Here is a 25,754-nt window from a genome sequence, read left to right on the forward strand (position 1 = left end):
GGGGAAGTGTGCATAAAAATGAATATATGAGTGAAAATAACATGCAAAAATGCATTATATGATGAAAAATGTTTTGCAAAAATGTGTACATTAGTCAAAACGGCCTACAGAAATGTGTTTATTAGGAGAAATTTGCATTAAAATGCTGCAGAATTTTCAGGAGGATTTTTTTTTAACAAACCAAAAATTGTTGAAGAAATGTAGAGAATTTAATTTCAGACTGGAAAAATGAGCTACTGAGGGAACTGAAATTGCAGATCTTTCCATCCCTAGTGTGGATCAAATTAGGGCTGAGACACAATGATTCACAATTTCCTCTTCACTTCGATCAAAATGTATCTCTATTCCCAGAATTGTTTGGCAACCCTCTTGAATGTGTCAGCTATGTTTGGAATGACTCACTCTCCGGGAATCCTTCATTCTGCTTCTTGGATAGCCCACAATGTGCATCAGCTTCAGTTGTGTGTGTCTGCACAGCCAAACAGTGGCACAAGCCTCCAAAGTAGCTGACCCATAGTGTGGGACCCTAAGACCAAGCTGGATGCTCGTAAGAAAGATTCTTCCACTGACCTGAATGATTTTGGGGGGAGGGGGGTGGAGTTGCATCCAGCTGTGGAAGGGGAACAGAAATGCAACAAAAGTTTTGAAATGACTGGGCATAGAAGTAGTTGGGGATGTGCCACTGGGCCTCTAGGTAGTAAAATGTCTTTGTACAGCACCCATTTCAAAGGGGAATCAGAAAGAGCTTTAGTAAGACTAAGCATATATAACTGGTGTATATAACTTTAATAATTATCTCATGTGTCAATCGAGTAACCTCCCTGGCAGACTGTGGGAATGCTGTGGACATAATATATCTCGACTTCAGCAAAGCTTTTGACAAAGTGCCCCATGATATTTTGATCAGCAAGCTAACTAAATGTGGGCTGGATGGAAGAACTATCAGGTGGATCCACAGTTGACTCCAGAATCGTACTCAAAGAGTGCTTATCAATGGTTCCTTCTCAAACTGCGGGAGGTAACAAGTGGGGTACCATAGGGCTCGGTCCTGAGCCCAATGGCCAACATTTTCATTAATGACTTGGATGAGGAGGTGCAGGGAACAACTGAACATCAGGAAAAACTTCCTACCTGTTAGAGTGGTATGACCTAGGGAGGTGGTGGGCTCTCCAATACTGGAGGCATACAAGAGACAGCTGCACAGCCACCTGTCGGGTATGCTTTAACTTGGGTTCCTGCATTGTGCAGAGGGTTGGACTTGATAGCCTTATAGGCCAGTTCCAACTCTACAATTCTATGATTCTATGAATTCTGCAGATCCTAAGAGAGCTGAAGCAGAAATCAGCAGCCATTATGGGCAATAATATGTACAGCATTGCTCTTTGCTGTTATTGTTAAGGTAATGCTTTTTTATGCAGCAAAATATAAATAAACTTAAAAATTATGGGTAGTTACCTCAGAGCCTTAGGATGATGCCTGGTTATCTCCTCTGTGTAAGGTCCTGAATTCTTGATAGCAGGTTAGTGGTGAGGTTTCCCATAAAATTTTAAAATTAGTTATGAATTTCCCCAACATTAGAAGTTCTTGTCTAGTTGTTTTTTTTTATGTTCCAAAGGACTGTAAGTTTCAGCATCCTGAGTGCCAATCCCTTTCAGAAGGCTGCTGTGGATGAATGTGAAGAGGCAATTTTCCCTCTCCGGCCAGCAGAAAGATCAAGGGTCAGGAAGAGATTCTGTGGCAAGACAACCTTTGGTGACAGGACTTTGGGAGGATGGTGCTCTGTTTTATTGTTTTATGACTTATGTAAATTGTATTATTTATGTAGGGTCTATCTATCTATTTATCTATCTAGTTTTATATGTGAGAGTTTTATGTCATTTACCTCTGTATATGGCTTTTGTTGTGAGTCCCTTCAGAGACCCTTAATAAATAACTGTGTGTGTGCATGAATAGTATATATCTTATAGAAAGTAGTTACATTAGCAATATATCTCAGGGAGGTCCACACAACCTTACCTCCAAGGAGTTTCAGGAGAAACAAAAAGGGTTTGGAATAGATAAATCTAGTTATACAGTATTTCTGGCACATGTAGAGAATATACATACACATGAGGAATCCAGTATGCTTTTTTTCCCCTAAAAAATGAGGCGCCGGTACTTATACCTTGGTAAAAATGTGGTGGGTACCAGCACAAGATGGTTGCAATGGTAGCAAACATAGAGGTGACAGTACAGCGTACCATCACACAAAAAATGATGTATATTGCAAATCTGTAGAAGAATGGGATGAACCTAATTGATCAATGGAAGAACAAGACGCTGAAATTGACAGATTTCTGTCAATGACATCCTATGTACCTTGAAGAGCCCTGAAAGCCACACTTCAGTGCCCCTGCTGCATTTTTGTAAAACCCTAAAACAAAACAAAACAAAGCAACCCAAGAGTGGCAGAGCTGCACAATCACTTTGGCAGAGTTGTCACTTAATGATGTTGAAATGTAATTAAAAGCATATTCCAGTATAAGGTCTCCTGCCAAAGTCAAATATGTGCCAGCCAAGTGAAATTAACCTTCAGAATATACTTGAGCAAGAGCACAATGGCTCCCTCCCATCTGCCAGGCCTTAATTTTTCTCCACCTGAGCCCTGTTCACCTATTTTAGTGCCAAAGGAAGAAGAAAAAAACCTTGCCCCTCAATGGCTGATGCAAAACATTCCTGGTTGACAACAACAACAATTTATTATGGACTGATGCCAGAAAATCCATGCAGTAAAGACAGGATACCACACATCAAACCCATCATTTCCCAGAGAATAACCCTATCAGTGGCAACCAGTCACAATAACTTTCTTCTCCCTCCGCTGTCAGAGGCAGGATGTCTCTGAATATCAGTTGCTGGAGATCACAAGTGGGGGGAGCTCCTGTTGTGCTCAGGTCCTGCTTGGAGGCTTTCAATGGTTGGCCACTGTGAGAACAGGATGCTGGACTAGACTGACCATTGGCCTGATCCAGCAGGCTCTTTCTGTGTTCTTATGTTCAAAAAGGCTCTGATCAAAATGCTAGGCAGCCACAAGAATCAGCAGACTGAACAGTAGACAAGATGAAGCATTGGACTCACATAGGATAATTTCAGTAATGGCGGTGAGGTGTCCCATGTACATGTGTGTGTGTGTGTGTGTATCCTCACATATTCCTGTGAACCACTGTAGAATTTTCATGCAATGCTTGGCCTTCCCTTTGAGGAATGCCCTTTGACAGCCAGTATAAGAAGACAAGCTGAACTCAACTTCACACAAATTAAAAGCCAGCCCCCCATATACATGCACACCATGTGTCAAGTGCTGCGAGTTGACGGAAATTATAATTCAAGCAAATAATAAGCAATATCCCTTCCCCCAAAGTGTAGCTATTCTGTATAATATCTTGCTGAAGTCATCATGAAAGGAAATGAGCAAGCATGAATTTACAATAGAGACAGGTTGATTTGGTGCGAAAGAAAAGAGTTGGGATAGAGAAAAAGCAGACGCTACTTTCTTGGGATTAAAATAATGACAAAATTGGTTCTTTGGTTGCTTTGCCAGGAAAGGAAGTTGACTGTGATGAATGTATGGCCTCATCCTGGCATTTAGCTCTTAATACCACATATTGCTATTCAAAACAGGGAAAGATAATACGAAGCCCCTGAAAAGGTACTACAGAAAACTAACAGTTTTTCCATTCTAATAGCCCAAAGACTGTGCCTTTGTGAAATGAGGGATTCATTAACGTAAGGATGTATTTGGGGTTTTTTAACAGAAAGAAAGAAGCTGCAGTTAAAAACATTTTTGAGGGCAACTGGGGGGAATTATTGGATTTGCAATTTAGCACATAAAAATGATGTCCTTTGCAGACCTCTAATGGCATTCTCTGACTCTCCAACTTGCCTCCTCCAAAGAATTACAATATATCAAGACGGACAATCGGAACAGGCAAGGCAAAGCAGAATTGCATTCAGAATGCACTCATGAATCCCACTGCGATCCTGCTGATATCATATGGTCCTCTCTGAGGTTCATGGGGATGTTTGCCGAGCTTGGAAAAGTTACTTTTTTGAACTACAACTCCCATCAGCCCAATCCAGTGGCCATGCCGGCTGGGGCTGATGGGAGTTGTAGTTCAAAAAAGTAACTTTTCCAAGCTCTGGATGTTTGTGTGTGAGAGTTTGTGTGTGTGGGTGTAGATTGCACAATTTATAATATCCTTACCTCTACCAGTACAGCTTATGATGATAATTTTGGCAAAGCTGTTGCCTAACGACTTTCAAATATAATTATAAGTGTATTTCAATATAAAGTGTGTTGGCAAAGTCAAATATACACCATCTAAGTGAAATTAACCTTCAAGTGATACTTGAATAACAGTAAACCACAAGGGTATGTAAGAGATTAGATATACTGTAGTCTAATTATGTTACAATAATTCACCTCATTAATCTCCTAGGAAACAATAACCACAACAGTTAAATGCTGTAATTAACAAACCCTATTTCAAACTTGATTTTAATTTTATACGACTTTGCAATATTATCTAGTGCAATTATATAAAAGACAAACAATAACAAGCAGAAGAGATAAAGCAAATGTTAAGTTCTCTAGAGAAGACATCCAAAATAATTGGATGCCTTTAACCTGGGAGATGGAAGAAAGTAGACCAGAGATGCTTTGGAGAGTTCCTGCATTTAGGAAGCCTAGTCAATATGGAGGCTGGTGCCTTTTCATTCCCATTGGTCTCTGTGGAATCCAGAGCCAAAAAATTGCAACATTCCCCAATGTGCAGTTTAGCAACCCTTCTGCCCTTTAAGCAGTTGCAATTAAAATCAGAATAGCTTTGAATTCATAGTGTTCAAACTGGGGGAACCAAAATGAAAGCCAGTTCATATGTTACATTGAATGCTGATTATTTTCCCATTAAGGTTTAAGGCACTGGGGGCTGGGACCCGAATATTTTCCAGAGCACCTCCTCCCATATCAACACTGTGGGGGGGTCCCCTCAATCGAGGATTTATAGAGTGAAGCAGTGGGAACTGGTGATTCCAATGTTGAGCCTCAGCTCTCCCAGAAGGGACAGGAAAGGGGGAGGCATGAGTTTCAGGTGCCTCCGCTGCCAGGAGACACAGAAGACTTGGGAGTTGTTGAGTCTGAGTGAGACATTGGGGGGGGAGCGAGCCTGAATTCCAGCCAGTTCCCACGGATGGCGCGATCTCTGAGGAGGAGAGCATGCCGCCCCCAGTTGCTGCTGAGGACCTGTTGGGGGAAGCTCCAGCAAAAGTGCCAACTCCTCCCTTACCAAGCAGTTCCCAGGATGCCACCAGCATGACGCAGCCCCCTGACCTCAAATCCGTTGCTCAGGAGCAGGTGTCTTCCGATGAGCCGTTAGAGACACGTCCCCCATCACCTCGCTCCCGCCGCCATGACAAAAAGGACAGGACAGAGACGGGACTTGCGAAGGAGTCAGAGATTATGATAAAAAACGTTCCCTACTTAAGCTTGCCGCTTACAGTGGGGAGCTGCTGGGTCAACTTCCTTCATACGCCGCAGAGCATGTCTAGAGTGTAGTTAGGGATTTTAGTGAGTTAGTGCAGGTTTTTCTATGAAGCGCAATGCCTTTGATGTATCCATTACTTTAATAAAATGAGATTTAATTGCACCCGCGTCTCAGCCTCGTAGTTCCGCCTCTGGATGGGACAGTTTAATCCACACTTTCAAGGACCTGTCCGAGGTACTGAAACTATTTTGGGAATATGTTTCAGCACCTTGGACAGCTCCTTGAAAGTTTGGGCTAAAACCCAGCATGCATTCACTGCCTCATTGACATCACAGCCAGCAGTCTCCACTGGAGTGAGGGGACTCCGTAGAAGGGCCTGCATGCAATATGGAATAGGGATGGGTTGAAATGTGTGCCACCCCCCATTTTTCTATCCCACTTTCAGCCAAAAAATGAGGGGGAGAGTAAACTGACCTCTGGTAGTCACTGGTGGGTGACTGCCACTTCCCTTGCTATATAACATTGTTCTGAGGGGGAGGATTCTGGGGAAAGATGGCAGCCCCGAAACAGCAACTGTGAGCCACCATTTGGAATGATGCTATATGGTGACTACACTCTGTTCACACATTCTACACACACACACAGCCCATTGACCCCTCCCATTCCAGCATTTATTTATTTATTAAATTTCTAGAGACACAAGGAGGAGGCGCCGGGAATCAGACATGCTTTGGAGCTATTAAATTTCTATCCCACCTTTGCCCCCAAAGGAATCCTGGGTGGTAATCAGAGAGCGACAAAACCAAACCATTGAAAATAAAAATTAAAACGTATTTTAAACATATTTTAAGAACATTGGGTGGTATCCAGTGCTAGTCCTACTCAGAGTAGACTCGTTGACATTAATGGACATGGCTAACGTAGGTTCATTGCTTTCCGTGGCTCTCCTCTGAGTAAAGCTTAGCTGGCTGCAGCCCATTAAGAACATCTAAAAGCATATTTTGGAATAGCACAGACCCTCACAGCTGATTTGGGATGGAAAGATCTGCCAGTTTTGGTTCTCTCACTTTCTCATTTTTCCAATCTTAAATTCAGTTCTCCGTGTTTCTGCAGCAATTTGCATTTTTAAAAAATAAAATAAAATCCTCATGAAAATTCTCCAGCATTTTAGTACAATTTCCCCTGAGTAAACGCATTTTTGTAGGCAGTTTTGACTAATGACTGCAAGGCCATTGACTAATTTTTGCAAGCAATTTCTCATTACATAATGTGTTTTTGTATGTTATTTTCCTCATACAGTATATTCATTTTTGTACATTCTTTCCTCTAACATGAATTTTATGTAAACATTGCTTGGTTGGCAAACTGCATTGCAAAACTCAAATAAGTGCAAGTTTTGAAGGATGACTATGTTTCAGTTCTTATATCGCTTTGGAAAGTGCAGATTTGATAAATTTGGCTTGAAATTCAAACCAAATCAGATTTTTCACCCATCCGTACCTGGGCTGATCATTTCAAGGTTACCAGGAACAGTCTCTTTTGTCACTCAAATCCCTGGGTGAACAGGAATGCTTTTTACATTTTGTCTGATGGTTAATAGTGAGTGAGAGAGAGAGAGAGAGAGACAGACAGACAAAGAGAAAGAGACACACACAGAGAGAGAGAGAGGCCTCACCAGGGAGGACATTCCATAAACATGGAACTGCTACCAAGAACTTGGGTTTTTTTAAAACTTAAAAACTTAGGTACTTGGGTCTCAAGCATTCTTCTGGTATCATTCCTTCAGCCCCTACATTCTGAGAGCTGAATGTTGTCCCTGAATATGAACAGCCATGCTCACACTAAACCATAAGGGGGCATCATCATCATCATTATTATTTAATAGACTTATTGGTTAATAATTCTTCAGGTAGATTCTTGAACCTCTCTTATGGAAATCTTGTATCCCACCCTTCCTCCTAGAAGGAGCTCAGGGCAGCAAACAAAGGACAAAACACTAAAAAATCTTACAACATCTTAAAAAGAAAACATATGAAAAGCATATTTTTAAAAATCTTTAAAACCATCTTAATTCTGAAACAGACACATCCTAGGATAAGGTCTCTACTTAAAAGGCTTGCTGAAAGAGGAAGGTCTTCAGCAGGCGCCGAAAAGATAACAGAGTCATATCTGAGTGAAGACAGGAGCTTCCTGTGGCTGTTCTCATTTGAGAAAGACAATAATGGTGTTTTTTTTCTAGCTTCCTTGCTGGTGTGTCCTCCATCCTTCCATTACAGGCAGATGAGCTTCCACAACAGTCCAGATGAGTGATGGCCAGCCCTCAATCTTGACTCTCTCCACCAAGCTGACTGCAAAACAATTTCTTTCACCTGCAGAGCAGGAGGTGGAGCGGAGCGAAGTTTTGTTTTGTTCAGATGCATTTTAAAATGAAAACCAAAGCAAAATGATGATGATGATCACTTCAACCTCTGTCTTTAAAGATGTTATCTTCTGCCCCATCTCTCTCAGAAGAAATGAGGTTTCTTTTGCAAGAGCACAATATTGGTGAGGAATAAAGCAAAAGGTTCATGTTCCAATAAAACACAAATGAGGACATTTCCAGAAAAATATAAAATCCATGCTCAGAGGCGAGGAAGTGCATAAGGAGTTGGAAGTGAGAGAAAAATCATTCAACTATAACAGTTTTCCATTAGGACAATGTAATATGTGCTAAAGTTCAAATGATGTATGTGCGTCTCCTTGAAGAAGATATTCTGTATATCAGATGCACCATAAATACCAGATGACATGACGCACCTCAGGCAATGCAACTACATCCTTGAGTGGTCCCAGAAAATATACTGTGTGGTTGGAAGGTGAATTATAGTGGCAAATAAATTTAATACATCTGCTTGCCTGCTGGACACCCACAATTTGCAATTTAATCATCCACAAGTTATGGTGTGCTCATAATTGAATTAGACTTTGAAATAAGGCAATATTGGTTTGTAGTGAGATTTTTTTTTAGAACTGCACACCTTTTGAAGTTTATGGCAATCATAAAGGAGGGTGGTGAGTTGCAAATGAGGGCAAAGATCCATCAGAGGAAAGTCTTGGAGAGGGAAAGGATGGGAAGAGAGAATCTGGTGCCAAGAGCTTCTTATGTCTTCAGTAGGGATAGGAAAGAAATTCAATTCAGTTACACATTTCAAGGCAAGCATGTGGAATCCAGTTAGGTGAGCTCAAAGTGGCATACAAACATGGTTCTCTCCCTTCTGATTTTATTCTCACAATAACCCTGTGAGTTAGGTTAGGCTGAGAGGCAGTGACTGCCCCAAGGTCACCCAGTGAGCTTCATGGCTGAGCAGGGATTTGAATGCTGGTCTCCCAGGTCTAAGTCTGACACTCTAACCACTACACCACATTGGCTGTAGGACACCGTTCCATTGGCCAAGCTGGCTGGGGTTGATGGGAACTGTAGTCCGACAACTTCTGGGGACCCAAGGTTAAAGAACAGCGCTCTAGGTAAAGTGTACGTAAAATGCAGATATTAGTTAAAAGTAACACATGAAAATGCATTATATCAAGGGATATTGCTTTGCAAGAGTGGGTATATTAGGAGAAATTTGCACTAAAATGCTGGTGAATTTTCATGAGGATTTTTTTTTAAAAAAAAACATCCAATGTGGAAATGTGGATACCTGAACTTAAGATTGGAAAAATGAGAAAATGAGAGAAACTCTAATGGATGGATTCACCCATCCCTAGTCTTCGGTATATATGTGTGTAGGAGAGAATCTGGGCCCTACCATTAGACAAAGTGGGACAGCTGCCTCAGGCAGTAGGTACTCAGGGTTGGCAGCAGCAGCTCCTTCCCCCACCCCGGCAATTCCTCCTGAGCTTGACCAACATGGATAGATCAGGGTCCACATCTAATTTCTCATGAGCAAAGAAGGAAAAGAAAACACCAGGAAGGAAAATAAAGCATGCACAAGCCCATAGGATGTATTGTGAACACAGAAACCAAGGCAGGACTCTGTCTTATACTGACTCAGGCCGATGGGTCCATCTAGTTCAGTATCGACTACACTGGCTGGTAGTAGCTCTCCAGGGTTTCAGGCAGGAATCTCTCCCAGATCCACCTGGAGATGTCAGGGTTTGAAGGAAGGACCTTCTGCATGCAAAGCAGATTCTCTGAGCTGTGGCCCTTCCCATTATTAAGGCATATGATGACTGAATATTTGATTTTTAGCAAATATTCCGTTCCAGCCCTGCCTTGCTTCTTTGGATTTGGGGTCCCCACATCTTAGGCCTGAATAGGCATGCACAGCTCCTCCGTTACAACATTGTCATTTCCCAGAATATTTTATCTCCTTCAGTTTTATGTATTTTTTTAAAAAATAGCTGGATGTATACACACTACTACTACACAGTGAGTAGGGGGTTTTGGCTGGATATTGTGGGACAGATGTGATGCTTGTGAGAACCCCATAGATGGCAGTGGGTGGGTGGCACAAAGGCTTGCAAGATTGGGAGGGGGAGCTGGAACGGCAGAGACTAATGGCTCCAGTGTCAGTGAAGCAGTGAATCCGCTCCAGGTTTTATTCTGAACGTTCAAAGAGCTGTCCTAGTGCTGAATCTATTTGGGGAATAGGTTTCAGCACCATGCATGGCTTCTTTAAATTTTGGACTAAAACCCAGAGAGGATTCACTGCCCCAATGACGTAGGAGCCACAGGTTGCCCGCAGTAGGGGCCTTGTGGCAAGTCATAGAATCATAGAACCATAGAATTGTAAAGTTGGAAGGGGCCTATAATGCCATTGAGTCCAACCCCCTGCTCAGTGCAGGAATTCAACTTAAAGCATACGTGACAGGTGACTGTCCAGCTTCGTCTTGAATGCCTCCAGGGTTGGAGAGCCCACCACCTTCCTAGGTAAACAGTTCCATTGTCGTAGCGCTCTAACAGTGAGGACGTTTTCCCTGATGTTCAATCTATATGTGGCTTCCTGCAACTTGAGCCCATTATTCTGTGTCCTGCACTCTGGGATGATCCTGGCCCTTCTCTGTGTGGCAACCATTCAAGTACTTGAAGAGTGCTATCATATCTCTGTCAACAGGAAGAGGACATCTATACCCGGACGAGAAAGGGAAGTGACCAATCACAGCAAAGCAGAGCAAAGCAAATCATCAGTATTGCTAGTCATGGCTGGCCTAAGACTTATCAGTAACTGAGGCAGAGCAGCAGATGGCACCCCCATGCCCCCAAGTACCCAAGGCTGTTGAGTTATTCTGCTTCCTGGCACAGAAGATCCCACAAGTGCCTTTTCTCTGCCCTGCCAGGCAGTAAAAACACAGCAATAGCAAATGAAATAATGAACAATCTGCCTCCCTTTCATAACAGCCAAAATCAGGTTCCTGAGGCAGCTGCCTCACTCTTCCACTCTGGCTAGCAGGGCCGCAGGACGCGTATGGTTTCCCAAAGAAACAGAGCGGATCAATGGGGAGGACTCCAAGCCAGCTTACAGTGAGCCTGTGCGGTTCCATAAGAATGGAAGAAGAGCCTGGCTGCTGGATCAGGTCAAAGGCCCTTTTAGGCTAGCATCCTGTTTTCACAGTGACCAACCAGATGCCTCTTCTGGAAAGTCTGTAAGCTGGACCTGAGCAAAACAGCATCCTCCCCACTTATGATCTCTAGCAACTGGTATTCAGAGACATACTCAGAGGGAGAACATAACCCTTGTGGCTAGCACCCACTGATAGGCTTATCCTTCATGAATTTGTCTAATCCTCTTTCGAAGCCACCCATGGTGGTTGACATCACCTCATCTTAGGGGAGCAAATTCTCTAGTTCATCTATGCGCCATGTGAAAAAGGTTGTCCTGAATCTTCCAACATTCATCTGCTTGGATGGCCCAAACTTCTAATATAACGACAGAGAGAGAGAAAAAACCTCCCTAACCACATGCTCCACACCATGCACAAATGTATGCACCTCTGTCATGTCCCCCCTTCCTCCCCACTTTTGCCCCCTAAACTAAAAAGCCCCAAATAGTTCCACCTTTTCTCATACAGCAGTTGTTCCAACTCCTTAATCATTTTGGATGCCCTTCTCTGAACCATTCCCAGATTTGCCATATCCTTTTTGAGGTGAGGCAATCAGATCTGTACTCCCCCCCAAAAAAAAAGAATCCTGGGAACTGTAGTCTGTTAAGGGTGCTGGGAATTATAGCTCTTTGAGAGGTAAATGATGGCTCCCAGGATTAATTGTGGGGGGAACTTGCTTTAAATGTATGGGGTGTGTGCAACCTGAATTCCAAGTGTGGTCTCAAGTGTGGTCTGTGATGTCTAAGTTGGGTTCTCTCCTTTCCTCACAATGCCTTGGCTGCTCTGCTGTCCTTTTCACTACAGCAAAAATTTGATGGCAACACTACTTAGGACTCTAAGAAAGATCCCATTTAGGAACATGACATGCTAGCTAATAGTATCAGCTTGCAAAATGTTCACCTGTCACAGGTTGCAGAAATCTAACTTGCAGATTCCTAAGGAGGACACTTAGAAGGAGGCGATGAAATCATATTATTACCTTACATTCTAGATTTTTTTTTAAAAAAAAGAACATTCAGAGCTAATGGTCTTATCATTAGTCGTCAAGTTCTTTTGCCCCAGTATCATCTCTCAAGTGCTTTATTTTGTTTCTTGCTCCTCACTCGCCTCCCCACAATGACAATTGCACAAAACAAAAAAAATCTCTAATAGAAAGGGGGAAAGAATAATTGCAAAGTTGACTCAAGAGTACAAATGTTCCAGACCTGACAGTTCTTTAATGAAAGCAATTAAGGCAGCATTTTTTCAGTTACATTATTATAGCCAGGGTATGATCAGCCATCGTTTCCAGCAGTGGGGCTACATTTGCTCACTGAGTTCTTAGCGACAGAAGAACTAAAGGCAGCAGTGGCCCCATGTCAGTGGGGCAGTGGAATTCCCTCCGGGTCTTAGTCTGAATTTTCAAGGAGCTGTCCACTGACATGGAGTCACCAGCCACATTGCCAAACCCCCCCCCGAAGACCACTCGAGACAAAGCCACAGTGAAATGGTAATATTTATTTATAACAGTGGAATATCTGCACAACCAATTAACCAACTGAAGCAAGCATGGGCCGGTAGGTTTCACTTAACATCTGGTAGGGAAGCATCCTTCAAATCCCCTGGGCGTGTTAACAGCCACATTCTGTGGCTCTCCAGCCTTGAGAGAAAATTCTCCCTTCTTCCTAAGTGAGCCCTAGGTATTTGAACCCAACATGAGCACCTGGGGCATAGTGACTAAGGTGCACACAGCAGGCCTGAAGCGTGTGGAAGGTGACACAAGAGTGCCTTCAACCCAATAATGCCTCTGGGTGCCTACCCATGAAACTGTTGCTATCGCCATTCCTGTTAGTTAGATTTATTAGTCGCTTGATACCCAAAGGTCTCCAAGTGACTTTCAATAATATTAAAAACAAAAACAAATATATCATACCATAAAAGCAAAACAACAACCCCCTCCCATACAGCCACAGGAAAGTTTGGCAGCATACTGATAATAAACATCATCATCTCATTCTATCAAATACCTGGAAGAAAAGTCTTTACCTGGCACCAAAAAGATGTCAAGGAAGGCGCCAGGCAGGCTTCACTGGGGAACGTATTCCACTTTCTCGCCTACATTAAATGGCAAACAAATGAATAATAAAAACACCTCCAAAAGCAAACCTGACAACCCAACAGGGTGGGAAAAGCGAAAAAAAGGAGTCTCATCATTGCCCAGTACAAGTGTAAAATTATCAGATATTGAAATCAAATGTCATCACCTGTCAAATATCCAGTAAATATCAACCACTCTGCGAACAGGAGAATCAGCACCTACTACTACTACTACTACTACTACTACTACTACTACTACTTTAAACAGGTCTCTTTAGGGTGCAATGCTATACTGAAGATCTACCAGCTGAGTGGCCAGACCAGTATTTTCAAAGCTGGTGCCTTCCAGAAGTCTTAGATCATGACTCCCATCATCCTTTGGGTCCATTGGCCATGCTGACTGGGGCTGAGGGGAGTTGCAGCTCAAAGCAGGTTGGGAAAGCTGGATGATACTAAATACTATAGAAGATTCAGTGGAAGCCCTGCTATGCTGGTGGAATGCCAGATAACAGCACCAGCATGGGAAGTACACTGGTGGAAATCAGGGGAGGATGTGTTGTTGAAGGCAGTGAAGACTGATCTTTTTGGGAGAATGGGGCATTGCCCCACCAACCTGTCTTCCCTCAGATGGACCACACTTGACTGCCTTCTGACCTGTGACCACCCAGAGGGTGGTTCTCCCTGTCATTGGATCTGTGGGTCTTTGTGCCTTCCGCCCTACCCATCCCAACAGGCACCAATCACCATAATTTAAAGGCCATAGGTTTTCATGACATATTGTTTTCATTGAACTCTTGTAAACTGTTCCTAGAGCTTTGTTGGATGAAGAGTGAGATAAAAATGCTGTAAGTAAACAAGCAAACATTTATTTACTTATTGGTTTACTTCTACATTTCTAGCCCACCTTTCTTACAAGGAGCTCAAGGTTGCATACGTGGTTCTCTCCCCACCACCACCACCTGCCAGTTTATCTTCAAAACAACCTGATGAGGTAGATTAGGCCAAGAGGGAGTGACTGGCCCAAGGTCACATTCTGAGCTTCAGGACCAAGTGGGAATTTGAACTCCAGTCTCCCAGGTCCTAGTCCGACACTCTAACCATCACACCACACTGGCATAAGCAGGTATTCAGAGAATGTATGGGAGCTGGTAACAAAATTCAAAGCTTTTTGGAGAGGATTTTTTTTCAACCCAACTGTCAACCCATTTTGCAGATGAAACACATTAAATGTGCTATCATTGGGGCTGGAATAACCATTGTGGAATGCATTGAGAACCTCCCACAAAAGGAGCCCCATGTCTATTTTGCAGGAAGTATGAGGCTCTATCTGACTGTAGATAAATACCTGGGTAATGGTTTATTTTAAATGTATAGTTCAAAGTTTTATTTCTGGAAAAGGAGATAGAAAACAATCTGTTAAGAAACAAGTTGTGCTTTGGGGGGGTTGACTAGAAGTTGTTGTGGCCATCAATACTTTTTCAAAAACCGTAATTTTGAATTTACAGCTGTATCTTACATTCGAGGAGCACTCCAGGGAAAATTAAAACAATGCACATTTTAATTATTCAAAGCTGTTCTTTCTTGCAAGAGAGAGAGAATCCAGTCAAGATGGTGTTACAGACAAATTCCCAGAGAAGATGCATCTTTAATGAAGACACTCCCAACAACAGTCTATTTTGAACCATCCTCCTGGTACATGAATCATTCTCTATAATCTTGCACATGCCGGGAAGAGAATAGCGAGGAAATGGGAGGATCCATTTGATGTTTTGCTGTCATTGCAATGACACGGGACAGCAAAGCCCAAGGGGACACAGAAGCATAACCCATGATGCTGGTTGGGATATAGACTAAGGTTGTTTGATGGGGGCAAAGGTCCCCAAGGCATTGTGATGTTCATAGACCCAGAGAGCACACCTCTCACTTTGGTGGAGACAAAGCTTATAGTAAACAAAAAGGCTATTGTGCCAAAGACCCATCTAATCCAGTATTGGAGCCACTTGCTCACTAGGAGATATCCATGGTACTGAAAGATTTTGGAACAACTTGCCCATGGTGTTAAACCACCTACCCTTCCTTGCCCCATGAGCTCATCCACTGCACCAGAACATTACAGCCCATCTGGATCAGGCCATTGTCCCATCTACTCCAGCATCCTGTTCTCAGTGGCCAAGCAGATGCCCCTATAGGAATCCTACAAGCAGGACATGAACGCAACAGTGCTGTCCCCACTTGGGCCCCCCAGCAGCGGGTATTCAGACAGATAACCTCTTCAACACTGGGTTTGTACATAGCCATGATGGCTACAAGCCATTGATAGCCTTGTGTACCATGATTTTGTTCCATTCTCTTTTAAGGCCATCCAAGTTGATGGCCATCATTGCCTCTTGAGGGACATTCCATAGTTTAACTCTGTGCTGTATGAAGAAGCCCTTTCTTGTGTCTGTCCCGATTCCTCCAACATTCAGCTTCTTTGGATCTCCCGTGTTCCAGTATTATCCAGATTCTCCACTCTATGTGTGTATACAGTAACTTTATACAGCTCTATCATGTTCCCCACCCTCCCACTTTTTATAAACTAAAAAGGCCCAAATATTTTCAACCTTCCTCATAGGCACATGGCACCCCAGGTCATTGGCATAGCCCATTAATGCTGATGTCTGCTCAGGGCTTTGGATCTTCCTTCCCAGGCTGAGGGTCAACTAGCAGAACAGGCAGACACTAGCCCCAGTACCTCCACTTAAGACTGGGAAAGACCTGTGTCTCAATCATAGAGAGCAGTTGCCAATCAGGGTGGCCAATGTGATGGCCTCCTGATGTTATCGGACTCCAATTCCCATCAGCCCCAGCCAGCACACCAGTCAGGGATGATGGGAGTTAGAGCCCAGCCACATCTGGAAGGCACCACACTTGGTATCCCTGATGTAGACAATGCTTAGCTTGAAAGAAGCAATGCTCTGACTTGGAACCAGGCAACTTCCGGTGTCCCTGAACTGTATAGCCCAGCCAGAGATACATCACATGGCACCTAAGAAATATAGAGACACAAGAAGATGCCTTGTGCTGAGTCATACTATTGACCTATCTAGTCCAGGATTTCAGAATCAGATCCCTACCTGGAGATGCCAGAAATCAAACCTCGGACCTTCTGTATGTTAAGCAGATACCCTACCATGGAACAACCGTCCTTCACTTTACTGACCCAGCCCATTGGTCTATCTTCTTCAGTAGTGTCAGCACTGACTGCCAGCATCTCTCCAGGGTTTTGGGTAGGGCTCTTTTCCAGCACTACCTGGAGATGCCAGAGATTGAGCCTGGGACCTTCTGCATGCAAAGCACATGATCTGCCCCTGAGCTATGGCCATTCCTCCTCGTCCACTTGGCTTAAGTCCATGCGAGAATCCATTGTTTGGATAGGGGCCAAACTCCACCCACCTGCGAAAGGAATGGCAACAGAGAGAAGACCCCCATTTTTTTAGGGGAGTAGGGGTTCTATATCCTTTTCCAAAGAGAAGGAAGAAAAGAAAATGGATTGCATTTCTGGTACAAGAAGCCCAGCCATGCCGGATGAAAGGCTCAGAATAACTGAAACAAAGAAGAGTAAATAAACTCGGAATGATTTACCTCAAGGGGATAATACAGTAACTGCTGAATAATTACAGGCAACTATCTTTATTAGTATGCAAAGCAGCTCGATTGGGTGTGTTCCCATGCTGCTCCGAGAACAAAAAGCCAAGAAGCAGGACACATTATAATAAATCACACACACCAAATTCCCAGCTTGTTGCAGCAAACATCTCTACTCTGGGGGCACAGAAAGTGCAGCAGTTCTTCTTGAGATTAAAAAAAGAAAGAAAAAGAAAAAGGCTGTTTAATTTATATTTTCCAGTGATGCATTGTGCTTTCAGAATCCATTCAGCTGAAAGAAGCACAAAGGTTTCACTTTACAAAAGTATATATTGGAGGTGGGGGGGGCAGAATTATTACAGAATTTGTCAGACAACTAAAGCAAACTATGCTATTTTCTTCTGATGGTTCGGTACATATTCTCTCTTTTACACACACACACACATATACTAGAAAAGGCTTCCTGTTTCAAGTGAGAAGCAAATTCTTCTCTTTTTGATTTGGAACTGAAGGGGGGAAAGACGAGCACAACATGAGGAACATAGGAAGCTGGCTTCTACTAAATCATGCAACACATAGAATCACAGAATAGTAGAGTTGGAAGGGACCTAAAAGGCCATCTAGTCCAACCCTCTGCTCAATGCAGGGATCCAAATCAAAGCATTCCCGACAGATGGCTGTCCTCTTGAATGCCTCCAGTGTCAGAGAGCCCACTACCTCTCTAGGTAATTGCTATTGGTAGACACAGTATTGTCTACACTGACTGGCAGTAGCTGGGATTTCAGGCAAGGTTCTCTCACAGCCCTACCCGGAGATTGAACCAGGGACCTTCTAAATGCAAAGCAGTCAGAACATATGCTTTATATCTGAGCTATGGCCCTTTCACTTTAGGAACATAGGAAGCCACTTTATGCTATATCAAACCATTGATCCATCTGGCCCAGTATTGTCTACAGAGACTGGCAACAGCTCTCCATGGTTTCAGACAGGAGTCTTTTCCCAACCCTACCTGGAGATACCAGGATCTGAACCTTCTGCATGCAAAGCAGATGCTCTACCACTGAGTGACAGCCCTTCAGTTTGGTTAAACAGGAAAACAACCCCCACCTCCTATGGTCATAGGGTTGTATAGGGAAGGGATCCATTGGATGGTGCCACGTCTAAAGCATTCTGTCGACCTAACAGGCTGGTATCAATTTGAGTTCGTTCTTTGTCTTCTATCTACTGCTTTCACCAAACTGTTTTGCCCCTTCTAAAACATATTGATATTCACATTGATAATTTGATGGAAAATTATTGATATTTTGAAAGGAAATGTCCATCAATGAAATGAAATACTGATAACATGATTGTTCATAATATCGATATTTTAGAGGAAGATTTTTTAAAAAAACAAACCAACTACTTCAACCTGTTTTTGAAAATAGCTTTGGAAGATCACTACATAAAAATCCAATCTGCAACAACAGAGAATAAGCAAATTAAGGGGAAATTCAGTACCAAATCCAAATTGGGTGGAATTCTAACACATCCCTAGGGTTGTACCAACTAAGCCTTATTCAGAGGAGACCCATTGAAATGAATGAACCTATGTTAGTCATGTCTATTCATATCAGTGGGTCGCCTCTAAGTAGAACTAATGCTGGATACAATAAATACATTTTATTTTTGGGAACAGGACAGTCTTATTTTTTCTGGAGTGGTCGGGGAGAACTCACATATTTTAGTACCAGTCCACTTTATTTTTTCTTATTTTTTTTAAAAGCCTTTTTATAATTCTCAGACAAAACGTTACTAGTAAATGGCACTGTGAAACAGAAGTGGGCAATTGGTAGCCTGTGTACCAACTCTGGCTCCTGAAGCAATTTCCTTGCCTCTTATTTAGACCTAATCAATGTTAATTCTAGCCCTGTTAATTTGTTTCTGCATTGCTGGGCATCTGAGGCTAACTAAGGAGGACTGGGAAATGAAAGTATCTCCAACTACACTTCCATCCAGGTGTGACTGGCAAGGTCGGAGAGTGAGTCACAATGGGAAGGAGGGGGAGAGAAGCAATTGTGGGGGTTCAGATGCTGAAATCAGTGAACAGCCACTCCTGTTGCACCAGTGGCTTCAGCACCTTGGACAGCTCATTGAAAGCTTGGACTAAAACCCAGAGAAGACTGACGTGGAGCTCCCAGCAGCCACTGTGTCACCCATTACCCCCAAATCAGCTTCACCGTCCATCTCCCTGGTTAAATTGGCAACTATCTGGGATTGATTTCAAGTTATGCGGAATAATGTTAGCATCTCGATCAAGGCAGAAACTGACCATCAGTGTTTCTCTGGAGCAGAGGCTCTGAACCCAACAAATGGCTTTCCTCTCTGACAGGTTAGAGTCCAGCAGTTAACAAGCTTTACCCCCCCCCATGGACTACTTGAAAATTGCTGATGGTCTTGGAGGAGCACTTGATGATTCTTCTGCCTGTTGTAACAATTGCAATGCACTCTGCTAGATGCCAAGTGATTTTTAATTGTATTTTAATTGTGTCTTTTATCTCTTATATTGTATTTTATTACATTACAATTTGCATTTCACAGAATCCAGACTGTAATACAATAAAAATGACTGCTGACTGCTTTTTGCTTTGGCTGATAAAGCACACAAATTTGGGAAGGGCCATAGCTCAGTGACAGACCATCTGCCTTGCATGCAGAAGGTCCCTGGTTCAATCCCTGGCATCTCCACAGAGGGCTGGGAGACAACTCTGCCAGAAACCTTGGAAAGCTGTGGAAAGTCTGTGTAAACAATGCTGAGATGGGCCAATGGTCTGTTTCAGATAAAGGCAGCTACTTATATCCTGTGGGGGAGGGCAGCAAACACACCTGCACATCCCTCCCTACCAAGCTTGATGCCCATGAGTCTTGTCAGGAGGAAGAGGAAGAGGAGGAGGAAACACCAGCTGTGGCTTATTGCCTGAATTTCAGCCCAGTTATTTCTAAGGAGTGCCACCACCATGCATCAGACTGTTGACAGTGGGCTGCTCTCAGAGGTGTAGGCATCCGAGGTCACGGAGGGTCATAGACCCAGCCAGGTCTCTATGTGTGCACATGAAAATGGAACACATTAGCCACTGAAAAAAGTCCTCATCCTTTCATGCTGATTGTAGCCAATCAGAGTGAAAGCAAACAAATCACCCACTGAGAAGACTCTTCTCAGTAGCTAACACACAGGGGGGGGCTTTCATTGGCTCACAGGGACATATTTTGTAGTGGAGTGTGGACTCGCGAGATGACAGGCAGAGAGAAAAGGGGCATGGTTGTGAGGGGGTGTGGTGTGACTATCATGAAGGGACCCTGCACTCTGAATTTGTCCCTACACTACTGGCTACCCTGAAAGGGTAGATGCTGAAGGGGATGAATTTCCTTTGGGGTCACTACTTTGGTGCTTCACAAGGGCAAAAGTGCCGCCTTCTTCCTCTTCTGTGTTTTTGAGTTGTGTTTTGTTGGTTTCTCTGTTTTGTTTTTTGCTCTTTTACTTTCGTGGAGAAGTCCTTGCTGTGGATGCTTGTGGACAAGATTCACACAAGTCCAGGGCCTCAGTAGGTTGGAGACTGGGGATGAAAGGTGTTAAGTTGCTCATAAACTGCAGAGAGAGACTGCTGGCACAGAGCAGGACCCCCTTTGGATGAGAGACAGAGGGGAAGCAAGTGGGTTGCCCCCACATGAGAGATGGGGTGGGAACTGTTGCAAAGGCCATTTGGCTGTTTTAATCATTTGGATGTCCTGTTTTCTTTACTCAGGTGCTTGGTTAAAATGGAAATTCTAACTGCAGTTATCACTGTTGCTTAGTGTTGTCTGTTTATGAAGGAGTCATTAATTTGTTTGCTATTTTTTGGACTAGTTTTTATGCATTCTCTCTCTCTGGTATATTGTTACCTTTTTCTGCATATTTTTGTTATTGTTTTATTTCTTTGTTCAGTGAAGAGTGGGTTATAAATACAGACACAAAATAAAATAACAATTCCTAACAGCCGCTGTGGGCAAGGAGTTAAGATCAAACTGCCAGCATAAGATATAAATATAGATTTCACATGCCAAGTTTAGAAGTTGGATTTATGAATTTTCATAAGCTTTCAGACAGAAAATTCTATGTTAAACCCTCCGGGATTGGACCCTGTAATGGAGAGTAGCCCGCTGCTAAAGGCAATGCAACATTTTGATTTAAAATTGAATTTTCACATAAGCAGCAAGCCAGCCGGCCAAATCATAGTTTAATGCTCCTCTGATCATTCCCTCTGTAGTTATAGGGAGCACAGAACTGAAAAATCCTTTGCCACTCGCAGACTTTCCGATTACGAAAGCAAGCCCACTGACAAACACATCAATCCTCATTTGAGTACAATCCTTCAAGGAGTCCCCATTTGACTTAAATAATTCCCCCTTTAAAACCCAAATGCCAGTCACTGGGAAAGGAAGCGCAAATTGGCAGATCTCAGGTAAATTGCCACTCCACGAACAGGAACCACAAGCAAAACATTGGTTAATTAGTAAACACACACAGCAGCAGGAATCTCAAGGTGATTGTCAACACTGATGTAATTATACACATGTTCCAACTGTCCCTGCTAAATTACTGCTCAAAGTTTGCCTTTTTTTTTTGTCAGGGGGGATCAGTGCATTTTAAAATAGATGTGTTAGTCTTTAAGATGCCACAAGACTCTTTGTAGTTGTGTTGCTGTAACGGAATAGCACATCTAGTCCTCTGGAATGGTTAAAAATATATGCTTCTCTGTGAGTCTCTGAGGGCCACATGCCAGTGGGGGCTGGGGCCAGAGGCAAAAGTGGAGTAACACATTCAAATTTTACTTTTTTTCAGTAGGCTAATAGAGTCGTGCCTACAGCCATGCTACCCTGAACATGCCCGATCTCATCTGATCTCAGAAGCTAAGCAGGGCCAGGCCCGGTTAGTGCTTGGACGGGAGACAGCCTGGGAATACCGGGTGCCGTAGGCTTAGAAGAAGGCAATGATAAACCACCTCTGAATACCTCTTACCATGAAAACCCTATGAATACATCCAAAAAAGATTCCTAGGGTCACCATAAGTCGTAATTGACTTGAAGGCACATAACAACAACAAAAATAGAGTCATAGCTCAGTGGTAGATCACCTGCCTTGCATGCAGAAGGTCTGAGGTTCAATCCCTGGCATTTCCAGGTAGGGCTTAGAAAGACTCCTGCCGGTAACCCTGGAGAGCCACTGCCGGTCAGTGTAGACAGTGCTGAGCTAGGTGGACCAATGGTCTGATTCAGTATTAGGCAGCTTCCTATCTTCCTATGTACACACATCTCTCTATTCGCCACCCAGACAAGTAAAAAGCAATATCAGAATTCAGGGGCATATTCCAGCCAGGCGAAAACACCGAAGGAGAATGTAAGGTATAGGGGGCATGGCTGAGAAGGGCCAGACAGCCTGGAGGACCACATTTGGCCCCTGGCCCTGAAGTTCCTTATGCCTGGTCTAAAGGTTCACCCCCTCTCCTTTGATCTTTATCACTTAAATCTCTACCGAGGGGATGATTGCATGCTTGTTGCCGCTAACATGTGCATTTGTCCTCACAGTGGCCAATCAGAATCCTCCAGGAAGCCAGCAGGTAGGGAATAAAGGCAAGTGCCCTTCCCTTACTGTTATTCATAAAAACATAAGGACAGTCTTGCTGCTGGGTCAGGCCAAAGACCCACCTATCCTGGCATCTTGTTCTCACAAAGGCCAACCAGATGTCCATGAGAAGCCCGCAAGCGGGACCTGAGTGCACAGGGTAAACAGTGTCTTTGATCTGGACACAAAAAGATAATTATTTGTTGGCTTATTAAAGAATTTACCAGTCAGATATGTAGCCATAGTCTGCAATTAAGAGAAATAAATGCATCTCCCATAGGGTGGGGTGGGGAGATGGTTCCTGCAGATAAACAGCACTTTTAAGGTCACATTTACTTTTAATATGTACCATTTGCTCGCAACTCTCAAATGACGTCAAGCAGAGTCACGTTCTCAACAATGGAAATGTAACCTCTTAGATTATCAGTCTGTTTGGGGTTAATTAGGAGGCCCATTGTTGTAAGATGATGATGATGATGATTTTGTTTTAAAAAATATCATTTTGTCTTTGAAATCCTCTCCTTAAATATATACGCTAGCCTTACGGATGTGAGGACGAGAGGATGAGTCCCTGGCAATCGTTGCCCTAGGTTGGTGTGCGTTAATATTGCTTTAAAGTTAAATATATGGCTCAGGTCGTTTGTGAACTGCATTCTCCACGCCTGAATGGCAACGAGCTGAAGTAGCCCAAGGGATCATAACTTACCCGTCTCATTTCCCAAGACTGTTATCCCTCATGTTGACACACTATTAAAATCATTTAATTATCAGCATTTTGTCTTGTCATTACCTGTGTTTTCTTGTTATTTATATTTCTCAAACTTTGTGTCTGTTTCCTTCTGAATTCCTCCCCCAGGCCACCTCAAACCGTATTGACACCTAGGACTCAAACTCCAAATGGCGCCCTCTGCTGCCAGCAGTAAGATATACGCGTGCACACACACCACACATTGAATAACTGCAATCTTCTGCTTTTTCATGACCCCAATCCTGGCATCTAGGACTAGAGTTCACTGTTCCATGTTGGGATGTGGCAGGGCTCCCTTGAGAAATGGAAAGAGGAAATTCAAGGTGGCACTGCCAGGGGAATTAGGGCAAATGCGGCACTGCCCTACCAACCTCAATCTGCCCTCAGCCAGCCCCCACCTGCCTGCCTTCTCAACTTGCAACTGGTCCAGGGGGTGGCATTGGCTGTTAGCCCTTCCCTCCTCCTCAGTCTCGGGTTGCTCCTTGTAGAACTCAGCAAGGAGAAGAATGGGGACAAGATTAGAATGAGTTGTGTCTGCCTGTCATTGGCTCTGCCTCTGCCTATTGTTGGCCTTCCTGCCTTCCGCCCCACCAGTCCCAACAGGCGCCAGTCACCACTAGTTACTGCTAGTGTATTAAGCCCGTCAGAGCTTGGGATCAGCCACCTTACCTCATATATGCCCACTCAACTGCTTTGATCTGTGGAACCTGCACTTTTACATATGCTCCATAATGTTGGTTCCACACTTGTAAGGAACCGATCCCTCCACGTGAAAGCAACTATACTTTTTGAACTTTTTGCTGTATGTATACAATTCCTCCCAGGGATGTCACCATCCTGGCATGGGGGGGGGGTCTTAGGCCCCATACTTTTTTAGAGAGCAAAGTCCCAACTGGATCCCTATGTCTCCAGCATCCTACAAGCAAATTAGCATGAAAAGGGAGCGTGTCAGTCACTGAGAAGAATCTAGCATGCTTCTTTATCCTTTCCTACTGATTAGAGCCAATCAGAGTGAACAGAGATGAGTCAGCCACTGAGAAGACTCTTCTCAGTAGCTACCACACTCCCGTTCCATGCTGATTGGCTCCTAGGGATTTCCTTGCTGCTGGAGAAGATGTGTATGGGAAGGACAGAGGAGCATGGGGATGACAACAGAGAGCAAGCAAGCGAGTGAGGGTGTGTGGATGTGAGGGTGCGTGGTGTGACTCTCATGAAGGGACCCTGCACTTCTGAACTGGTTACTACACTACTACTTCTTCCTTTGCCCAATCTCTGAGAGGAAGAGGATGTGCAGGAGAAACACCACTGCTGGGGAACTCTGGTCAGTAGAAGCACATTAGAATCTGCTTTATACTGAGTCAGAGCATTGCTCCACCAAGCTCCATACTGTCAACACTGACTGGCAGCAGCTCTCCAGGATTTCAGAGACGGCTTTCCCCCAGCCCTAACTGGAGATGTCAGGGATTGAACCTAGGACCTTCTGCATGCAAAGCAGATGCTCTGCCCTTGAGCTATGGCTCTCTCCCCCAGTGCCAATCAGCCTCCAGCACACTGCCATCCAAGAGGACAGCAATCCCTTACCCGTCTCCCTTCGTGTGCTCAAGGAAACGGCGAGCATGCAACGATGTGGCATTTGTGCCCAGAAATGACTCGCAATTGAACCCTCTGGAGTTTCAGCCAAGATGGGCAGTCCTCAATGGCAGCCCCCCTCCCTTCCCATTATCAACTCTGCCTGATGGCTACTGTCAGGCGTGTCAATGGAAGTTGTAGAATGGAAGAATCTATCTCCCGTGACCAGGCAGTAACCAATTCCACTACATCCCGTTGTTCCCTTAATTCATATCAGGAAATGGGTTTGCTCTCTGCCTCATGCTGTGAGCACTTATATTTCCTCATAAAGTATATTCCATGTCCTTGTGCAGATATGAGGGGAGGGGAGGGGAGGGGAGAGGAGAGATGGATTCTGTCAGAAGGCATTCTCCGAAACTTCAGTCAAAATGATAGCCCAATGGGATTCTAACCATCACCTCTTGATTTGCTTAAATGTCACTAGCTTGCAAGAGGGAACGTGGGGGAAGCACACACACAGAATCTCTCTCTCTCTCACTCTCTCTCTCTCTCACTCACACACACACATCTGCACTGAGCACATTATTGAAGTAAATAACTTCTGGCAGAATTCAAGTTCCATTCCGCTAGTTATTGGAAACCTGACTTAGAGGCTCATTGGAGAGTGTGAATTAAAGAGCATCCTGCCATCTACTGTTTACCTTCAAATTACCTAGAGGGGTGCAGTTTATTTTGTTTTATTTTCCAAAAAGTAAAATAATAACAACAATTCTGAGCCAACTGAATGCTAGCGCTACCACACCTGAGACGGCACATCTGAGATTTTCTGAAAAATTGCCTCCATCTGCCCTGCTGGGAGCAACAAGCTGGATTGCCCAACACCTGCATCAAGCAAGCTTGTGGTCTTCCTCTTCCTTTGCTCACACCCTTGCTGCCACCGGATCCCGAGGCTGTACTGTCCTTGACAGAGCTTGGAAAAGTTACTTTTTTG

At 43.8% G+C, this 25,754-nt stretch overlaps 1 pseudogene; it reads left to right on the forward strand.

Moving 5' to 3' along the window:
• The first annotated feature begins 21,683 nt into the window (after positions 1 to 21,683).
• Positions 21,684 to 21,802, forward strand: LOC133372172 (5S ribosomal RNA; annotated as a pseudogene).
• The last annotated feature ends 3,952 nt before the right edge of the window (positions 21,803 to 25,754 follow it).

This window comes from Rhineura floridana, chromosome 17 (assembly GCF_030035675.1).
Source record: "Rhineura floridana isolate rRhiFlo1 chromosome 17, rRhiFlo1.hap2, whole genome shotgun sequence".
Taxonomy (NCBI): Eukaryota; Metazoa; Chordata; class Lepidosauria; order Squamata; family Rhineuridae; genus Rhineura; species Rhineura floridana.